Source organism: Aethalodelphis obliquidens, unplaced genomic scaffold, assembly GCF_003676395.1.
Source record: "Aethalodelphis obliquidens isolate GAN/ISIS:26980383/991018 unplaced genomic scaffold, ASM367639v1 scaffold71, whole genome shotgun sequence".
Lineage (NCBI taxonomy): Eukaryota > Metazoa > Chordata > Mammalia > Artiodactyla > Delphinidae > Aethalodelphis > Aethalodelphis obliquidens.
The window spans coordinates 5,966,185-5,988,040 of NW_020838015.1; the positions used below are offsets into that span (position 1 = coordinate 5,966,185).

At 37.5% G+C, this 21,856-nt stretch overlaps 1 protein-coding gene across 1 annotated transcript in view; it reads right to left on the reverse strand.

Moving 5' to 3' along the window:
- EFHC2 (EF-hand domain containing 2) overlaps window positions 1-21,856 on the reverse strand; it is a 250,923-nt gene that overhangs the window by 117,281 nt on the left and 111,786 nt on the right. The window lies entirely within an intron of this gene.

Genomic DNA, 21,856 nt, shown 5'->3' on the forward strand with positions numbered 1-21,856 from the left:
AACTTTCCTTCAAGAAAGGCCAAAATCAGTTAAGAATCCCCTTTCTATAGGATCCTAACTACTATGTGAATGAAAGTTGAATCCAAACAAAGGTCATTGCCTTTGTTCATGCCTGTATTCATTCACTTATTCTTCAACTAACATGCATGAGGGAATAAAAAGATGTGCTGAGTGGCACCAGCCATAAATGCAAGGAGATCAAAGAGACAGAGATCACTGTGAGCTGGGGTGTTCAGGAACATCTTAAGAGAAAAAATGTAAACTGGAATATCTTTAAGGGTAGGAGAAAGCTGGACAGCAAAGGAGAGATCCCTTCCAAAATGGTGTGGAAAGAGAATGACATGAATTGGGTGGCCCAGAAACGTGCCAGGTCCTATGGTGATTGATCAAGGTTCAAAGATGAGGCTGGACAGCAAAGGAGAGATCCCTTCCAAAATGGTGTGGAAAGAGAATGACATGAATTGGGTGGCCCAGAAACATCAGTGCCAGGTCCTATGGTGATTGATCGAGGTTCAAAGATGAGGGCAGCTCATTCATCTCTGAACCCACCATGGGACCTGATACAGGAGTAGGTGCCTAATATATGTTTATTGAATGAATGCTAAATGTACATGGCTAAACAGCACACTGAGAGGCACACCCTCCACACCCAGTACTTTGGGTTGCAAAATTTACTTGAATGAAAAACAGCCAGGTAGGGCTTGCCCTATGGTGGCTTAAGTGTCATTCCCCTCCTGCTCTGTAATATTCTCTCATTTTACATCATAATTGTTACATCATAATTCTCCCTCTTAGGAACTAAAAATTAACATTTAGTTACTGTTTTCATTTTTTAAAACAAAACTGGGACTCTAATTAAAGGAGAAAGCCTGGGTGGCACTAACCTGGTCATTTGTTAGCAACTAGTGGCCACACAGCTGCCTTGCTTTTATTCTTCGAAAAGAGACCATTAGAACACTGTATTTTGGATGAAATAGTAGTTTCACTGTTAATGATTTACCCACTCCCACAAGAATATAATCATGGAAAAAGAAATAAGAGAAACACAGTATAAATATACATGTATATATAAAACCTCAGAAAAAGAGTTGGTCCTTTTTCCACTCTTTAGAAACATAAGAAATAGTCTATCTGTTTTGGCACAACATTATATGGTTTATTTATTCTAAAATGCCAAGAATTTTTTCTAGCATCCCATAAAACTCAAGGCTATAAGAATGGATATGCTTCAAAAATAGAAAGAGAAAAGCCTGAGAGTTATTAAGATTTTAAATAGTGGAGCTGATTTTAACTAGGTCTACACAAGCAAAGCCAAATCCACTTCAGCATAGGTATTTATAATGATGTTACATTCCCCAGTAATGTGTCTAGTCTGTATTTTCTCCAGTGTAAGTTGAGAGTCTGTATGGCATGGTAGAGATTATGTGTGGCAAAATGGTAGACGAGATAGCAATTGAAACTCAAATTGCTGGCTGAACTTGTGAAAAAGGAGAGAAAATGTCACAGGTACCAAGGCAAACAGGTAGCTGGTACAGCCAGAGAGGAAGGTGTACAAACTAACAGGGCGGCACCTAGGGGAGGTGGGAATCGAACACTGTTAACAGGTAAGAGCTTGGATTTTTTTTTTTTTTTTAGAAGATGTTGGGGGTAGGAGTTTATTAATTAATTAATTTATTTTTGCTGTGTTGGGTCTTCGTTTCTGTGCGAGGGCTTTCTCTAGTTGTGGCAAGCGGGGGCCACTCTTCATCGCGGTGTGCGGGCCTCTCACTGTTGCGGCCTCTCTTGTTGCGGAGCACAGGCTCCAGACGCACAGGCTCAGTAGTTGTGGCTCACGGGCCTCGTTGCTCCGCGGCATGTGGGATCCTCCCAGACCAGGGCTCGAACCCGTGTCCCCTGCATTAGCAGGCAGACTCTCAACCACTGCGCCACCAGGGAAGCCCCAAGAGCTTGGATTTTAATGCTCACTCAGGCACAAGAAACAAGGCCTCTGGCCAAGGTGAGTAGCAGTTTGGAACTCCTACATACAAAGCCTGTATATAAAGTTAGAACTGTAAAAAGGCTGCAACTGAAGTGAAAGAAGGATTAATAAACTCTAACCATTGTCTTAGAGAGATGACAATGGACCTTTTTTCTGAGTCTCTGTATAAAAAGGGAGGGAGAGAGGAAAAAAGGGAGGGAGGGAGGAAGATGGATAGATTACCTGATAGATCTCAAAGCCAATATTCTGCCTAATAAGAATTTGTAGTACAAATTTATTTTACCCACTAACTATAGAAAGCTCCAAGGCAATAAATTAACATCAAAATTAAGATTAAATTAAGTTCAGTTTATAAGCCCGCCTGGAGAGGCAAAATCAATACTCTGAAAGTTCTACTGCTGGATGCTAAAATTAGTGGGTGAAAGCTTGAGGAAAAGCAGGATTTGCATAGTCTCAAAGTATCTCTCTCAAGGTATTTATTCACTACAAAAGGAACGATAGTAACTTTACAATGGAGAAATCTGACAAACACCATCTTAATAAAGTGATCAAGGTCAATATCACTAGTAATAAGACATATTGACATCATGAGCTCCTTGATGTGATGCACTAAGAAGGATGCATCATTTCTGTACAATTTTTACAGAAAATTGCCAAGATTACACCAAAAATGCATAATCTTAGACCAACCATGAGAAAACATCAAAAAAAATCCAAATTGAGGGGTATTCTACAAAATAACTGATTCAAAAAACTTATTCAAAAATATCAGGGTCATAAAAGACAAGGATAGACTGAGGATCTGTTATAGATCACAGAAGACTAAGAAGAAAGAACAACTAATGCCGTGTAGGATCCTAAACAGGATCCTGAGAAAGAAAAAAAGACATTGGTGAAATTCAAATAAGATGTTTAGTATATCGTACCAATGTTAATTTCCTGGTTTTGATAATAGCACTATGGTAAGATGCTAACATTAGGAGAAACTGAGTGAGAGGTATATGAGAACTCTCCATACTATTTTGGAACTGTTTTGTAAGTCTACAATTAGTTCAAAATAAAAGGGTTTAAAGCAAAACGAAACAAAAACAACTCTGAAAGGCCAACCCAAGCAGCAAAGGAACACTGCAGTGGGGGAAGAAAGTCCGGTTTAAGATGAGCTTAAAAAACATAAAAGGAAATAATCCACCATGAGTGAGAGCCAGCAGATGTAACAGAAGGAGTAGTACCCCATGAATTTGGGACAACAGTACAAAAATCAGTAATGGACTATGAAATTATTATGTTTAAAATTACAAAACAGATTAAAAAATAGAGAAACCATAAGAAAAGAACACAGATGCCATAGAAAATAACAGAAACATTTAAAACATACATGAGTGCGTGTACACACATACACACACGCACACACAACTAAATAGCACTTAAGGAACTGGAAGGTAAAGTCACTTAATCAATGAACTGGATGACGGATTTAAGGAAAATTCCAAGAATGCAGCACAGAATAAAAAATCAATGAAAAGAATGAATGAGAGGTTAAAAGACATGGAAAACAGAGCGAAGTTTGACAAGTAGTTAAGAGGAAAACAGAAAACAGCTTGAGAGTTTGAGAAGAAAGACAGAGAGAATGGACAAGAGATTTGAAGAGATAATGGCTGAGAATAATTGTCAAATTGAAGAATTACAAATAGTTCCAAGATACACTGTAATGAAACTGCAGGACACCAAAAACAAAGAAAAAGGCAACCAGAGAGGAAAAAAAAGGCATATGACTACAAAGGAACGACTATATTAATAAGAGACTTACCAACAACCACAATGGAGGGCAGAAGACAACAGAATAATATCTTCAAAAGGTCAAGGGAAAATAACTATAAACCTAGAATTATTTACCCAGTTAAACTTCAAAAGTAAGAGAAAAAATATATTTCAGAAAATAAGTTTATTCATTCCCAGAGTTACAAAGCAAGTCTCAATAAATATCAAAGAATTGGTATCATGCAAACCATATTATCCAACTAAATGTAACAAAAAGAGAAAAAAGAACTATAAAGCTAATGTCATACACATCTGGAAATTTAAAAACAAACAAATAATTGGCCAATTTTAGGAAATATTTACACAGGAAGGACAAAAAACACTAAACACACTAAAGCCAAAGTAGTATTTACAAGGCAAATTAAGCCTCAAGTGCATTTCTTAGAAAATAAAGACTGATAATCAGTGAAACAAATGTCCAAGTCAAGAAATTAGAAAATAAACACAGAGAAAATAGAAAGAAGGACGTAATAAAAATAAAAGTAGGAATTAATAAAATAGAAGTTAAAGGTAAAAATTGGGGGGGATTAACAAATTGAAATCTGGTTCTTTTTAAAATTAATCAAATAACTCTAGTAAAATTGACTTAAAAAACAGAAAAGGCACAAATCAACAGTAATAGGGCTTAAAAAGGTGATAAATTTAAAAAATTAGACGAAATGGAAAAGTTTCTAGAAAATATTTATAATTTTCAAAACCAACTCAAGAAAAAATAGAAATCTAGAATAGCATGTACTCTCCTTAGAGAAAGCGAACCATTAGTTAAAAAATCCACCCACAGAAAAAGAAGGAATGGCTATATGGTTTTACACGCAACTTCTACAAAACCTTCAGAGAACTAATAATACCTACTTTTTATAGAGAGTGAATGTTCTGAAACTTATTTTATAAGACTATTATAAAACACTGATATCTAAACTGGACAAAGACAGTATGAGAAAGTAAAAGTATAGGCCTGTTTCCTATATGAACAAAGATGGGAAAATCCTAAATAGAATACCTGCATCTACCAAAAAACCTATGACCTTAATGGTGAAATATTAGAAATATCTCTTTTAAAATCAGGAAGAAGATAAGGATCCCTGCTATTACTACTTATCTTACATATTACATTGCAGCTGTTAGTCAAAATATTATAATAAGAAAAATAGAAAGAAATCATATAGATTAAAAGGGAAGAAGCAGGTCTGTCATTACTTACAGTTTATATGATACGGTCCAAAATAATATCCAAAAGACACTACATATTCTGAGGACTCAAGAGGGAAAATGAGACCAGCATACAAAAAATAAAATACAAAACTCAATAGCATTCATATACACCAGCAACAACCAACTGGAAAATGTAATTCTAAAATTAAAAGGCAATATTTGCAATGACAACAAAACTGTATAGTATTATAAAACAAGATACACTATATTCAAAGATGGGAAATCTCTATTTCATAGTGACAGCAGTTCTGCCCCCTAGTTAGTCTATAAATTCAACACAATTCCAGTCAAAATCCAATCTGGCTTTTTAAAGAACTAGAAAGTGGTCATAAAATTGATATGGAAAATTAAAAGCCTAAGAATAGTCAGAAGAAGAAAAATTAGAACCCTGCTCTATATCACAACTTATGATGCCATAGTAACAAATTAAAACAGGTGGTACTAGCCTATGGCTAGACAAGTAGACAAATTTAACAAAATACAGAGCTTAGAAACAGATTCATATGGATATGGGACTACGAAATATGTCAGATGTGTCAATACAAACCACTGGGGAAAAAAGGATAGACTTAATCCATGGTGCTGGAACAACTGAAAATTCATATGGTATTCATAATTTCTTAAAGAGGATGCAAAATTCACTAACTATAATGGAAAAAGGCCCATAAATTCATCTACAATTAAAAATTTAAACTTCCACATGACAAAAGACACAACACAGGAAGTGAATAGAGAAGCCAGACATAGAATACATCTGCAATGCACATAACCAAGAGAGGACTTGCATGCAAAATGTATCAAGAACAAAGACTTTAAAAAAGACTTAAATCTCAACAAAAAAATGAGCAATGTGCAAAGGATGAAAATATAAATTGATGCTTCCACTTTCTAAGAAAAATTTAACAATCCTTAGTGAAGTTGAAGATACAGCTTATAGCCTAGCAATTCTACTTCTAGGCTCCTATTCTAGAGAATCCACAGAGACATGCACAAGGATGTTCCCTTGCAGCTGTCTGTAATAGCAAAATGGCTGTTCATAAGTACAGGAGACTGAAGAATGATCCCCAAAGATATCAGGTCCTAATCTCCGGAACCCGTGAATGTGACTCTACGTGGAAAAAGGGTCTTTGCTGATGTGATTAATTTAAGATCTTGAAATAGATTACCCGAGATTATCCTGGATTATCCAGGTGGGCCTTAACAGCCATCACATGTATCCTTACAAGAGAGAGAGAGATTTCTCTCATGCATGCACGCACGCACACACGAGGAGGAAGCGATGTGAAGGCAAAGACAGAGGTTGGAGTAATACCACAAGCCGAGGACTGCCAGCAGCCACAGAAACTGAAGAAGAAGGGATCAGATTCTCCTAGAGGCAGCATCACCCTGCCAACTCCTTTATTTCAGCCCAGTGATACTGATTTGGGACTTCTGGCCTCTAGAACTGTGAGAGAATAAACTTCTGTTGTTTTAAGCCACCTAGTTTGCTTTTGTTACGGTAGCCACAGAAAACTAACATAATAAGAAATTGGTAAACTGTAGTTTATTCATAAAATGAAATACTATAAAACAATGAGAATAAATAAACCAGAGCTACATGTATTGACATGGAAATAACTCAAAATCATACGTTGATCGAAAATAGCAAGTCACAAAAGGATACAGTGTTTACCATTATGTACATTTTTAAATGCACAAATGATATTGTAAATTGTTTATGGATACATATATATATGTGGAAAAAAATAAGCATGGGTATTATATATACATCTTGATACTGGTAAGGGAAAGAGATGCTGAGGGAGCAGGCATTAGCTGTATATCCACTTCTTACTTAATTTTTAAAAAGAGAGATAAAATGAAAATGTAGAAAAAATGTTAACTTTTATTAATTCTGGGTAGTGGGTATATAGTGTCTTTCAGCACATTTTGGTATAGTTAAAATTTTAGTAATTACACTTCCATTTAAGTTTTGAAAGAGAAAATATCAGATTTGGAATCAAACAGATTTAGGTCTGAATCCCAGCTCTGCCCCGTGACCTTGAGCTGATTAATGAGTCTGCCTTGCAGGGTTATTTGAAGGATGAGACGAGTTTTATATAATTGTCTAATACAACCTCAAAGACTAATAGCAAAGTGTTCCAGGTGGGAAAAGACTGAGGCCTATGAGAAAGCCTAGTCCTGATGGCCAGGAGAATTATATACAGCATTGTTTCCAAAATTGTTTGATCGAGCAGCACCACACCATTGAAAAGTTTTTGAGCAGTCACCCTCAATTTACCACTTAACAGTAATATGCTTATGCTATTGTACTTTTATATATAATAAAAGATATGCAAAATAATTTAAAGGGCTAAATGAAGATAAATGTAAACCATGGGAAAATAAATATGAATAATGGAAAAGACCATTTTCCATCAGAATGGAAAATAACAGATAGATCATCAATCCAGCCTCTTCCTTTTACAAGTAAGGAAATGAAATCCCAACAGGTAAAGTGACCTGGTCACCATTACAGGCACAGAACTCATTCTGTGAGGCTTCATGAAAATACAGGCAAAAACTCTAAACAAAATTCACAGATTAAATACAACAACTATAAAAGGGAAAACAACATCATGACCAAGTGAAATTTATCCCAGAAATGCAAGTTTTAACATTTGAAAATCAATCAATGTAAGTTATTAAGTTAACAAACTAAAACAAAAAACTCATCCGATCATTTCAACAGATGCAGAAAAAGGACTTGACAAAATCTAACACTCAACGACATAGGAATAACAAGGAACTTCCGCAACCTGATAAAAGACAATTACCAAAAACTCTTAACTAACATTACACCTAATGTTAAAAGAGTAAATTAGTAAATGCCTAATTTTAGGAACAAGAGAATGATGTCAAATGAATCCAGTTTGGAAATAAAGAAGTAAAACTGCCTTTATTCTCAGATGACACGACTGTCAATATAAAAAACCTGATGGAATAAAAAAGAAAGCTATTAGGACAAACAGGTGAGTTCAGCAATGTATCAGGATATAAGATCAATACACAAATATCAATCCTATTTATATATACTAGCAATATACAATTGGAAATTAAAATTAAAAACAATACAATTTACAAAAGCATCAAAAATATGAAATGTTCAGGGATACATCTGACGAGATGTGCAAGCCCTGTACCCTGAAAACTATAAAGTATGTCTGAGACAAATTAAATTCCAAATAAATGGAGAGATACACCATGTTCATGAGTCAGAAGACTCAATGTTGTCCACAAGTTTATCTATAGATTTAATGCTATTGCAGTCAAAATCCCAGCAGGGCTTGTTATATAAATTGACAGGCTGATTCCAAAGTACCAAAGGAAATACAACAACCTAGTATAGCCAAAATAACTTTGAAAGAGAAGAACAAAGTTGGAGAACTAATACTACCTGATTTCAACATTTATTATAGAGATACATTAATCAAGAAAGAGTGGTATCAGTGACGAGACGGACAGATCAATGGAACAGAACAGAAAAAGGCTCATCATATATGGACACTGATTTTCAACAATAGTTCTAAGGCAATTCAGTGGAGAAATGATAGTGTTTCTTTCAACAAACGGTGCTGAAAAAATGCATATCTACATATAAACGAACAAATAAAACTTCAATCCTTATTTCACACCACAAACAAAAAATTAACTTAAAGTGAATCATAGACCTGATTGTAAAACTATAATGCCTCCAGAAGAAAACTTCTGTGACCTTGAGTTAGTCAAAGATTTCTTAGATCTAATTCCAAAATCATGATCCATAAAAGTAAATATTGATAAATTGAACTTAATCAGAATTTAAACCTTTTTCTCTTCAAAAGATACTTTTTTAAGGGAATAAAATCACAAGCCACAGACAAATATATTTGGCAAGCATATATCTGATAAGGGACTTGTATCCAGAATAAATAAAGAACTCACAAAACAGGAACAAGAAAACAAAAAACTCAAAAAATGTTTGGGAAAAAGACCTGAAATCTCCTCTGGCTTCACCAAAGATTTATGGATGGCAAAGCAGCTCATGAAAATATGTTTAACATCATTAATCATTAGGAAAACTCAAGTAAAAACAACAATGAAATACTACTACTCATCTATTAGGATGGCTAAAATTAAACAAATGGACCATATCACGTGTGGTAAGCATGTAGAGGAATTGGAACTCTCAAAGACTCTTGGTAAAAATGAAGATGATACAACCACTTTAAAAAAACAATTTGGGAGTAAAAAGCGGAAGAAACTGAAAAATCAACAAGTCTTCTTAGATCCATCTGAGAAGGGAGGTCACTGGGCAAACCACTGTCCCTCAAATAGACACTCAGATACAGAGAATCATGACTTATCAGAGCAGAAACCCACAAGCAGAAACCTCGGTGGGATCCAGTAGCAGGGTAGGAAAATCTGAACTGTAACTGATGAATTTCTGGAGGCTCCATGTGGACAAATCTAAGAGATAAAAATTCCTGGGGAGGCCAGTCATCAAGGGAGCCCCAAACTTGTGTGAGCTTTATCTCCAGGAGCTTTACCAGGTTCTCACAGTGAATATCAAGGAAAAATTCTCTCTGGCTTCTGGCAGGAGAGGAGAAAAGTAACCAGTTTGAAATGTGCAAGAGCATTCTGTTCTTCTTAACAACGCCTGCCTTCAAGGGAAACCATTTTACCAATGGGGTTTTATCAGAGCCTAACCCACCTGGGGAAAGGGAAATACTCAACTCCAGCCCCCTCGAGCCTTACACATAAGGGAAAGGAAATACCCAAATCTAGCCCCCTCCGGCCATCCTATCCCACCTAGAGGGGTAAGGGAGGAATCTAAAAGGTACTTATGAAGTTTACAGTTGAGGGACACAGGCACACTAAAAAGACTGAAGCCTAATCATAGCGATAGAGAACACTTCTCCCCCGACACCTTACCACCACATCACCAAAGGCTTATTTACCAGAGTTTCTTTTATCTAGTACATCATGTCTGGTTTCAGCAAAGAGTTAAAAGGCATACTAAAAGGCAAAAAACATAGTTTGAAGAGACAGAGCAAGCATCAGAACCAGACTCAGACATGGCAGGGATGTTGTCATTGTCAGTCTGCAAATTTAAAACGACTATGATCAACATGCTAAGGGCTCTAATGCAAAAAGTAGACAACATGTAAGAATAGATGGATAACAGAGAGATGGAAATTCTAAGAAATAATCAAGAAGAAATGGTAGATCTCAAAAACACTACCAGAAATGAAGAATGCCTTTGATGGGCTCATTAGTATATAGCTGAGGAAAGCATCTCTGCATTTGAGGATAGAAACATCAATAGAAACGTCCAAAACTGAAAAACAAAGAGAAAAAAGACTTAAAAAATGGAACAGAACATCCGAGAACTTCTGGAAAACTACAAAAAGTTATAGCATATGTGTAATGGGAATACCAGAAGGAGAGGAAAGAGAGAAAGGGACGGCAGAAATACGTGAAGTAATACGAATGAAAATTTCCCCAAATTAATGTCAGACACCAACCATGGATCCAGGAGCCCAGCGAACACCAGGCAGGATAAATGCTCCCCCGAAATTACACCTAGGCACATCATATTTAATCTGTAGAAAGTCAAAGATAAAGAAAAAAAATCTTGAAAGAAGTCAAAGGGAAAAAAATACCTTATCTATAGATGGGCAAAGATAAGAATTACATCCTATTTCTCCTCAAAAACCATGCAGGCAAGAAGAGGGTGATGTGAAATATTTAAAGTGTTGAGAGAAAAAAAACCAAGCTAGAATTCTGTATCCTGTGAAACTATCCCTCAAAAGTGAAGGAGAAATAAAAATTTTCTCAGACAAACACATACTGAAGGAATTTGTTGCCAGTAGACCTGCCCTCCAAGAAATGTTTAAAAGAAGTTCTTCAGAAAGAAGGAAATTGATATAGATCAGAAACTTGTATCTATATAAAGAAAGAGCATTAGGGATTGTTAGGGAGTTTGGGATTGACGTGTACACACTGCCATATTTAAAATGGAGGGCTTCCCTGGTGGCGCAGTGGTTGAGAGTCTGCCTGCTGATGCAAGGGACGCGGGTTTGTGCCCTGGTCCGGGAAGATCCCACATGCCGCGGAGCGGCTGGGCCTATGAGCCATGGCCGCTGAGCCTGCGCGTCCGGAGCCTGTGCTCCGCAATGGGAGAGGCCACAACAGCGAGAGGCCCACGTACTGCAAAAAATAAATAAATTAAAATGGATAAGGACCTACTGTATAGCACAGGGGTCTCTATTCAGTATTACATAACAACCTAAATGGGAAAATAATTTGAAAAAGAATAGATACATGTATATGTATAACTGAATCACTTTGCTGTACACCTGAAAACTATCACGACATTGTTAATCATCTATACTCCAACATAAAAGAAAAAGTTTAAAAAAAGAAAGAGCATTAGAGAAGGAATAAGTAAGTCGATAAAAAACTTATTTTTCTTAAGTGATCTAACGTATATAATTTGTTCAAAATAATAGCAACAATGTATTCAATTACGTGCATATACATGTATATGAACATATAGATGCTTCTGTATAAGTGAAATGAATGACCGTGATGTTATAAGGTTTCCTCACTATTCATGAAGTGGTATAGTGCTATTTAAAAGTGGACTTGGAATAACTGTAAACGTGTACAGTATTGCAAACTCTGGGGCAACCACTAAAAAAGATGCCATTTATAATGGCACCCAAAGTATGAAATATCCAGGGGAAAATGTAACAAAAGATGTAAAAAACACCTCTAAAACAACAACAAAAAATACCAGTTTGGTAGTTTCTCAAAAAGTGAAACATATGCCTACCGTATGGTCCACACATTCCACTCCTAGGTATTTACTCAAGAGAAAGCATTATTCCCGTTTTGGGGGCGGGGTGTGTGTGTGTGAGGAGGCAGGTGTGATGGAACTGTTCTGTATCTTTATTGCGGTGGCAGTTGCACAACTCTAGGAATCTGTCACAATCATAGAATTGTACACCAAAAAGAGTGAATGTAAATTTAAAAATAAATTAGTGCCTAAAAAAATCAAATGTGTTCTTGGAAAATGAGACCACATCTTCTTCTTCAGATGTAAAACGTATCTAAATTCACAAAAGCCTCCACCCCCACCTCACCTGGCTCAGTTCGGGTAGAAGAAGGAAATTTTACTACTCTTCTTCCAGATGGAAGGTACACATACTAAGAATTATTTCTTTACTTTTTTTTCCCAACCCAGCATATTCTGTGTTCTAACTGATGTGGAGGTCTTTTCACAAGAGCAACTTCCAAGATGTGGCACAGGATTTCTCCACCTCTGCAGTTAAAGAACTGGGAAGCCAGGACTCTGAGGCACTAAAAGACATCAGACTGTTTCTCAAAAAATTAAAAATCGAATGCTTAATTTGAGGGCTGCATATTTTCCGTATTCTAATTCCCCTAAGTGTGTTGGTGCACGCTGCTTCAGTTAATATTGTTGTTTAACAAATTACCCTAAAAATCAAGTGCTTAAAGCAACTCTTTTGTTATGTTCATGAATTCTGTGGGTCAGGAATTCCGACAGGGCACAGAAGAAGGTCTGGAATTTCAACTTGGGTGATTCTGTAACTGGGGGCTTGAATTATGTGAAGGTGTCTTTGCTCATAAATCCAGTGCATGGCAAGGGCCATCAGCTGAGATTTCAGTTTGGGCTGTCACTTGAATTACCATCTACAAGTGGTTTCTCCATGTAGCTTGGGCTTCTTCATAGCATGGCAACCTCAAGGTGGTAGAACTTCTTACACGGTAGTACAGGGTTCCAAAAGTCAGTGTCACGTCATACAATGTAGAAGCTGCATCATCTTTTCTGAACTGGCTTCAGTTGTCTCACACAGCATCACTTCTGTCGCATTCTATTGGTTACAAGTGAAGCACAAAGCCACTGAAGATTCAAAGGGAAATGGCATAGACCCCACCTCTCCGTGGAACGAGTGTCAAGTTCACATGTTGGACACTGCTGCAGCCATCTTTGAAAAATACAATCTGTTATACATGTGTAGTATACAGTTTCCTTCAGTTAACAAGATCATTGGTACCTAGCATTCCTCAGTTAACTGGGATATTAATGTAGTGAGAATATTTCAATCCTCAAGAAGTGGGAATGTACTACATAAGGAAATTGGTAGAGGTATAAAAGATCAACATTTCAGTTTCTTTTGGGAAGAAGAATTTGCAATTTTAATAGTCAAAACTAAGTCACAGAACAAGAAGAAAATGAATGGGGAAGACACTGTCACTAATTTAATAAAAATTTGAAAAAAATTTTAAACTCTTCCATTTCAAAATTATATTTTAAAGCTCTGGAATTGTTTTACTTCAATATAAAATATTCTGGCTTATAATAGAAAACTTTGGAATAAGCATTTTAAGAATTTATGTAAAATAAACCTGCATGCTGATCCCACAGCATATATAAAATTTAATTTGAGATGAATCATAGACTTAAAAGTAAAAGCTAAAATCATAAAGCTATTAGAGAAAAACATAGGAGTCTATCTTGGTGACTTTGAGGCAGCCAAAGACATCTTAAGCAGAAAGCAATAACCTTAAAAGAAAAGACTGACAATTTGGACTTCATCAAAATTTAAAATATATACAGTATTCATCAAAGGACACCACTGAGAAAGTGAATAGGAAAGCCAGAGACTGGGAGAAAAACATTCGCAAAACGTGTATCTGACAAATGACTTGTATCCAGGAAATATAAAGAATTCCAACAACTCAATAATAATACAACAAACAACCAATAAAAATTGGCAAAAGATCTGAAAAGACACTTCACACACACAAAAAATACAAACAGCCAAGAAACACATGAAAAAAAGTGCTCAACATCATGGGTTGTCACGAAAATGCAAATTTAACTACAATGGGATAGTACTACATGTCTACTAGATTGCTTAAATTAAAAAGCCTAATAATAGCAAATGTTGGCAAGATTGTGAAGCAGTTAGAACCCTTGTACGTTGTTAGGGGAAATGTAAACTGGTATAACCTCTTTTGGTAAAAGGTCTGCCAGTTTCTTAAAAAAACTAAACATACACCTATGTGCTAGCAATTCCATTCATAGTTATGTAACCAAGAGAAAGAAAATTATGTTCACAAAAATATTTGTACAAAAATGTTCAGAGCAGGTTTATTTATATTAGCCAAAAGTTGGAAGTAACCCAGGTGTCTATCAGCAGGGGAAAGAATAAACAAACTGTGGTATTCTCATACAATGGAACACTACTCAGCAATATGAAGGAATGAATCACTGATACAGTCAACAATATGGATAATTCTCAAAATCATACTTAATAAGAGAATCCACAAAAGAATATATGCTGTATAGTTTCATTTATATGAAATTCTAGAACAGGGAAAAAGCCATTTACTGTGAAAAAAATCAGAAAAGTGGCTGCCCCTTGAATGGGGGATGTGGGCAGGGACTGACTAGGATGGGGTGTGAGGGAACTTTCTGGGTGACGGTAATGTTGTACATCTTAATAGGGATTTGTGTTGCACAGGTGTATGCATTTGTCAAAACTAGGAAAATGTGTACTTAAGGCTGATGCATTTTATTGAATATAAATTTTACATCAAAAGGAAAAAATGTAAATAAATGGTAAGCATGCTGATATATTTAGAGGGAAGTAATTGATGTCTGTGATTTTCTTTGAAATGCACCAAAGTTAAGATGGATTGATGGATGGAGAGAGGGGTGTATGAATGGAGAGATGCATGATAAAGCAAATAATAGTAAAATATTAATGATTCAATCTAAGTGGGGAAAATAAATGGGTAAGAATTTGTTGCTAATTTGACAAGAATTTGAAAATTATAAAAATGATTCCATCCCCAATTTAATTGCGAAGCTCTGGAATTCTGTAACATAAATATAAAATATTATGGCCCATAATTTTAAGTAAGCACATTAAAATTATTTGACTCTAATCAATAATCAGAGTAGAGCATCAAGTGGAACAACTCATACCCTGCTCTATGATTATGAGACTCTTGACTTCTGCTCTAAGCATTCTGCCAGCATTTGTCATTAGCTCTTTCTGGAAGCTGAAGCAAGAAACAAAAAATGCTCAGTGCTCTTTGCCCAGGCTTTTTGGTTTTATTTGCTTGAGCTTTATTTATCTTTTTAATTTTTTTTCTACAATTGCTCATTGTTAAAAAAAAAAATCAAAGAATGAGGCAGCTTGGTGTGCAGCCTGCTAGGACTTCTTCAAAGGATACACAATCCCTGAAATATTTATATAAATATACATGCACATATAACCTTTAGACTTTTGGCATAAATAGGATCATATTATACAGACTTCTGAATTTTGCTTTATCTACAAAACAGCATGATATATATATGGTAGCCATTAGTGCTGTTTACCTAACATCTGGTTTCCCTCTTTCCTCTGAACATATGGGTGGAGCCACGTGACTAGTACTGGCCAATGAATTGAGAGTGTAAATGATATGTATTTCTTCCCAGCTGAGACTTATTGGGCTTGACCCTCCAAAGCTCTCTTCTCTCTCTGGTATATTCAAGGTAGTGGCTGTTCTGTCAGATTCAGTCCCTGAGTGGCTACTGTGAACAAGCTCCCTCTGACAACAACAATGGATACACAGAGTAAACAAGAAATAACCTTTGTTGATTTAGTTCCCTGAGATTTGGGGGTTAGTTATTACTGCAGCATTACTTAACCAATCCTGACTAACACACTGAACATTTTCTCAAGTATGCATATTTGGCCTATCTCATTCTTTCTAATGGCTAAATAGTACAGTCTTAAACCAAAGCAGTAGAATTTATCCAACTACTCCCCTATTGTTGGACATTTGATTTTTCCAAAGTTTTGCTATTACAAAGCTTGCTGCGATAAATATTGTGTGCGCACACACACACATACACACACACATATCTATTACAATCCACTTGTCAAATTTTTTCTGAGTAAAAAGTTTCTAAACGTGCAATGACTAGGTAAAAGGGTCTAAGCATTAGATACTGCCAATTGCCCTCTAAAATGCTGAACCAATTTAAACTCCTATCAATAGAAAATGAAAGTACCTGTTATCCCACATGCTCATCTGGAGCCAGTTATGTTATTCTTTTTAAATGTCACCAATACAATAGGTGGAAATATTTCATTGTTGTTTCAGCTTGCGTGATTATTGGGCTTCTTTTCATAGGTTTAAAGGCTGTTTGTATTGCTTCTGAGAATTGTTTATTCCTGTCCTTAACCCATTTTTGTCTGTTGGTTTTACAGTTTTTCATAAATCCTTAATGTCAATCCCCTGGTTCTTATACTGGTTGTAAATATTTTCTCTCAGTCTGTCCCTTGTCTTTTAAATTTGTTTACAGTATTTTTTGCCTAGAGAAATAGAAAATTTTCCTGTAGTCAATACAGTCAACTTTTCCTTTATGGTTTTTGGAAACTGTGCCCTACCTACCACAAAATTAAAATGTATTAAATGTTTCCTAATCAATTATCACTAAAACCTTTATTATTAATCCATTCATTGTCCACTGAATTGAGGCTTTCTCTGTACCTTATAATAAAGTCCATAAAAATGAATCTTTTACAGGCTCTATACTCTGTTTCACTGGTATTTTAGTTTAATCCTCTATCAGTATATTACAGGGTTTTCAAATATCTATAAACTACATAAATTCTAGTATCTTGACTGTAATATTCTTCCTTTTCAACATTTTTTTCAATCCCTGGTTTTTCTTGAGGGACCTCAAAATCAATGAGCCAATTTCTCTCCCCTAACCCTGCAAAACAAAACCAAATCTAACAACAGCAACAACAAAAACCCACATCGTAAATTCTGATTAGACTTGCTTCAAATCTAGATTAATTTGGACAGATTAGAATTTTTAAAATAGTGTCTTCCCATTCGGAGATATGATAAAATTTTGAAATTGTATTCATTTTAGTCTTACACATTTCTTGTCCAATTTATTCCCAGGTATTTCATAATTTTGTTGCTATAGTGAATAGTACCCCCCATTGCATAATATTTCCTGTTTATTACTAGTAAAACTATTGCTTTTTATGTAGTTTTCTTGTATTTAGCTACTTTCCTAAATATTCTTAATATTTCTAATCATTTTGAAATTGAGTCTTTTGGAATTTTAGATATAAAATCACACTTGGGTTCTAATTTAAAAATCAGTCTCCAGTTCTATTTTGGGCTATTTACACAATTGGTTCCTAAATGCCTATTTCCAATATACCTAGGGTACAAAATAATGGAATTTTATGGCTGGAAGGGACCTTAAAATTATCTAATCCAAGGGTTACCTCGTCAAGTACCTTCTGGGATATGCAGGCAAGATAAATGGGAGAAGGTATAGGACAATAAGCAATTGTAGAGACTGGTGAAGAGTGCAGAGACCAGGTACAGTCTGAGGCAGACAGTTGCCACTCACCCCCAACTGACAGTTGACATGGGGAAATGTAGGCCCAGTTTCTATTTTTCAAGAGGAGAGAGAAATATAGACTTTTATGTTTAAACTCTTAATTTTAAAAAACATTAAACAAAAACCAAACAAAACACGATTGCCAGCTATCAATCCATGAACTTGAAAGTAATCCAATGCCTTCACTGAGGGCAATTTAAACTCAGAAAGGCGTGTCAGAGATTGCAAAAGTAGTGGAATATAGGGGAGGAGGAGTCTGTATTTTGTTTAGCTGCCCGGGTGGATCAGAACAGTATTTGCGAAGTGCTAAAACCAGGCAAGTGTTTTGCTTGGTTTGTTTACAGACAAGGAGTTCAGTTCCTAATGTTGACATTTTACGTCCCCTGTTTGGCTCATCTTGGCTTGGATTTGCCGTCATAGCAAATGAAGAGGGTACCTTTTAAATCGCCCATCTATATTTGGGGAAATTACCATGTTATTTTCTCCGTCACCCCAACATGGAAGTCAGAGCTCAATTTCCCAGGCTTCCTTGCAGTTAGAAACATGCTGGTGATCCAGGCTCTGCCAATCGGGGAAGCTTACATGAGACCTTGACTTGGAAGGGATTAACAAGAGAAAGCCAGCTAGGCGTGGCCACCTTTGGTGTCAGAGGGGTCCAGCTTTCAGCGGTAGCAAAGGACACAAGGTTGCCAAAAGTAGTGGCAGTGATGGTTGTGGTAAAATCAAGTTCTTGGCAGCAGCAAAAATGTAGCAACGAGTGTGGGTGGTGCAGTAGGAACAGAGGCCATTTTCTCATCAGACAAGTTCTACAGCCCAGTTCTGGGCACTGTTCCTAGAACTGAGCCTCAAGCTTGTTGCTCCAGCCCTTCCAAAGATACTGTGAACCACCCAGGATCCTTTTTAAAAATTCCTTTTCTGCTTAACTAGCCAGAGAGGATTCTGCTTTTTAAAAACTAAGCCCTCACCAGTACAAACAACACCATCAGGCAGTGACAGAATCAAATCAAAGATCTCGGTCTCTTTGATTCCCAGGCCAGCATTTTTTCTATGACATCACATTTATTTATATTTAATGCTTTTAGGAAGGTTCAAAATGCTGTTTTCAAAAACGTATGCTGAGGCTCGTATCTCAAAGATATGGTATGGACACTGTCAAAGTGTCTATTTGGTTCAAGATGAGAGTACATGTTTGAGTGCTTTTGGAATTTGTCTTGGTTTTTCCTTCTGTTCACATAGATTCATAGACTAGTGGCTTCCTTAAAAGATGTTAGTTAGGCTTACAATAAAAACACCAATGTACACAGAGTTTTTCAAAAAAAGATAGAGCAAAACCACATAAAAGGAGAGACAACTGTCTGAGATAAATCAGGATGAGATCATTACAATTTTCTGAGCACTAAATTTATAATCTTCTTCCTTGAAGTAAAGGACAGTAACGGGGTGGATTATATTAATGTTTCCCAACCTTGGTCCACCAACGGTGATGTTTATTTTCCACCTTCATGGCCTCCAAGTTTTTAAAGGGCTTCTTCCAACCTCATTTATTAAAGAATGCTTTCAATGACCTCATCAAGAGTAAATACAGAACTTACTGAAATATCGAAAACAGGACATAGATTCCTACTACTATTGTCAGTGACTATTTCAAACTATTCCAACTATTGGGATAAAGGGTTTTCATTTTCTAGTGTCCGCTACGCACTACAGTGTGCTACAATAAGAACTTAACATACGTCATCAGATTTATTCATCACAACAGCTCTATGCAGTAGGTATTATTACCATCCCCATTTTGTAGGTGAAAACATTGCTCAGCAACTTACTCAAGGCCACCAAGCTGACGAACGGCAGAGCTGAGATTTGGATGCAAGCCTACAAGTCTAAAATTGAATCTGTTTACTACATTATACTACCTCTCTCAGGAAGAATTTTAAGTTTACAAGAACGAAAATTTCCTCGAGGCTGTAAATCTTGGAATTTATTACATCGATGCTCACAGGAAATCTCCTGATCCCACAGTTGATAATGGGGGTCTGAGGAAGAATGGTGTAATAATTCACTACATTCACTGAGGCCTGAGACACGGGGTGCTGGAGGTATCTAGGAAAGACTCCAGGGTGAACCGGGCATGTGCCCTGCCCTTGGAAAAGAGGTGAGCACTGAGCACACAGAAAACCAAAACACATGCAGGCTACATGGGGCGGGTGTCATCTCTGATGGAGAGATCAAGGCTCGGGGAGGTGGCCGGAGGGAGGGGCTGACCACGTCTTCCCTGGCACAGGGCCCTCGCTGCTGCTGTCGCCTAGGGTTCTGAGTCCAGGGCCCCCATCAGGAAGCCTCACCCTGCCCATGTTCCCAACTGCACGAAACACTAGCCCTGCCAAGCCTAGTCCCTGCCTGGCTCCCTGCTGAAACCTGCCCGTCAGGTATCGAGGCTCTGAGAAAGGCTCTCTGCACTTTCTTCGATAACAATCCATGGCTGTCACAGGCCAATCTGACAGACCGTGAAAAAAGTGTCCCAGAGAAATAGGTCCAGCCTAGAGGCAGAGCCAGCTAGCCCCACAAGGCAGAAGAGAAACACTCCCTCCCAAAACTGCCCTCTGTTTCCACCTGCCCCTGCATTCCTTCAGGTCAATTTTGAGGCAAATATCTCAGGAAGGCCCACAAGTTAATCCAGTAATCCATTATCAACCACGGCACCTTATGCAGAGATAGTTTATTAGCTCCTGCCCGCAAGGTTTCCCTGAGAAGCGGTGCAAATCTCTGAGGAGAAAGAAAATGCCCGGGGCTTGGACTGCGGCCCAAAGCAGCAAGCCTGAGCTCTGAGGTGCCAGGCACATACTGAGAGGGCCAGGTATGTAAGCAGGGGAGAAAATGAGGGCCACAGAGGTGAAGCCCAGAGGCCTACACTGCAGTCCTGCCTCTGCCCGCCCGCTCTACTACTTCGATGCACAAATTTGAAAAGGGAACATTTTACAAGTGTATTCATAAACCTACAGAATGTTTCACAATGTCAGCGCCTAGAAGGGGCCTTAGAGACCATTATATGGACCGAAGAGTGAGGTGTAGGTAGGTGAAGTGAGTTGCCCAAGTCACTTGACTTGTGGGAGTCGGGACTAGCTCTCCCTGACTTCCCTACAGTCAGAGACAGATTTCCCTTCCCCAGAGCAAGGTAATCAATTATTTACTTGTTTGATGCAAACTTTAGACAGAATGTTCCTTGAGAAATAGGACCATTCATTAAATTATTCAACGAACACCTACTGTACTTGGCGGGAGCCAATTGTGGAGGCAGGGAAATAAACAAATAACTCAACACGGGCTACCAGTGGATAATACAGGAAAAGCATTTAGCACGATGTATGGTCCACAGTAAGTGCTCAATAAACGGTGACTTCTCCAAAAGAATAATTCGAGTGAGATGGAAATAAGGGAAGAGATGGAGGCAAGGGTCAGATCATGACCAAACTCACATGAAACACTAAAAGGTTGGGATTTGCCCTAGAGCAAAGGAACGACACGATCAGATTTTAGGGAGGTCACTCTGGCACAGCTTTGGAGGATGAGTGTTAAGATGAGGAGTCCAGGTGAACAGATGAAAAGCTGAACTGCAACAGTGAAGCTAGAGATGGAGAGAGGTAGTTTAAGAAGTGCAATTTCAAGAGGGTGGGAGAGGTCAAGATAGGGGAAAGACAAGGTAGACCCTGGCCCAGGCTCCGGGGACAAGTATGGTGGCCTTTACCAAGACAGGGTCCCCGGCTACAACTTTATGGGAAAGAAAAAGAGGTCAATTTAGGGAAAGTTATTTGGGGATGCCTTAGGGACATCCAAAGGGGAGATGTCTCGGAGGCATTCGTACTTCCAGATTTATAATTCAGGAAAACGGTCTGAGCAGGAGGAACTAAATGGAGAACTCAGCCTTTAGCTGACAGCCAAAGCAGTGGGGGCTGGATAAGATGCAGCCACTCAACAAATATTCACACCCAGGCACTGTGAAAAGTGATAAACTTAAAGCAAAAAACAAGAAAGAGAAGGTCCTTGCCCTCAAAGAGGTTACGTTCTGGTGAGAGGAGCTAGAATATACACTCATACATACTTACAGAAATAAAAGAACAATATTAGCTAGTAAAAGCTCCAAGCACAGAATTAAATTAGGATGTGGTGTGATCGCAACTGACTATGTACTTTCTTTGCCTTTGCCCAGGAAAGAACGTGAAGAGCAAAAAAGAGGGCTGAAGACCATGACCCACAGACGGCGCAGTGCCCGACACCAAGCATATCACACGGACCAGGACCTCTTGACGCCTCTTCTGCACTCTCATCTGGAGACAGAACCCCCAAGAATAATCCTAGCATCTCATTAT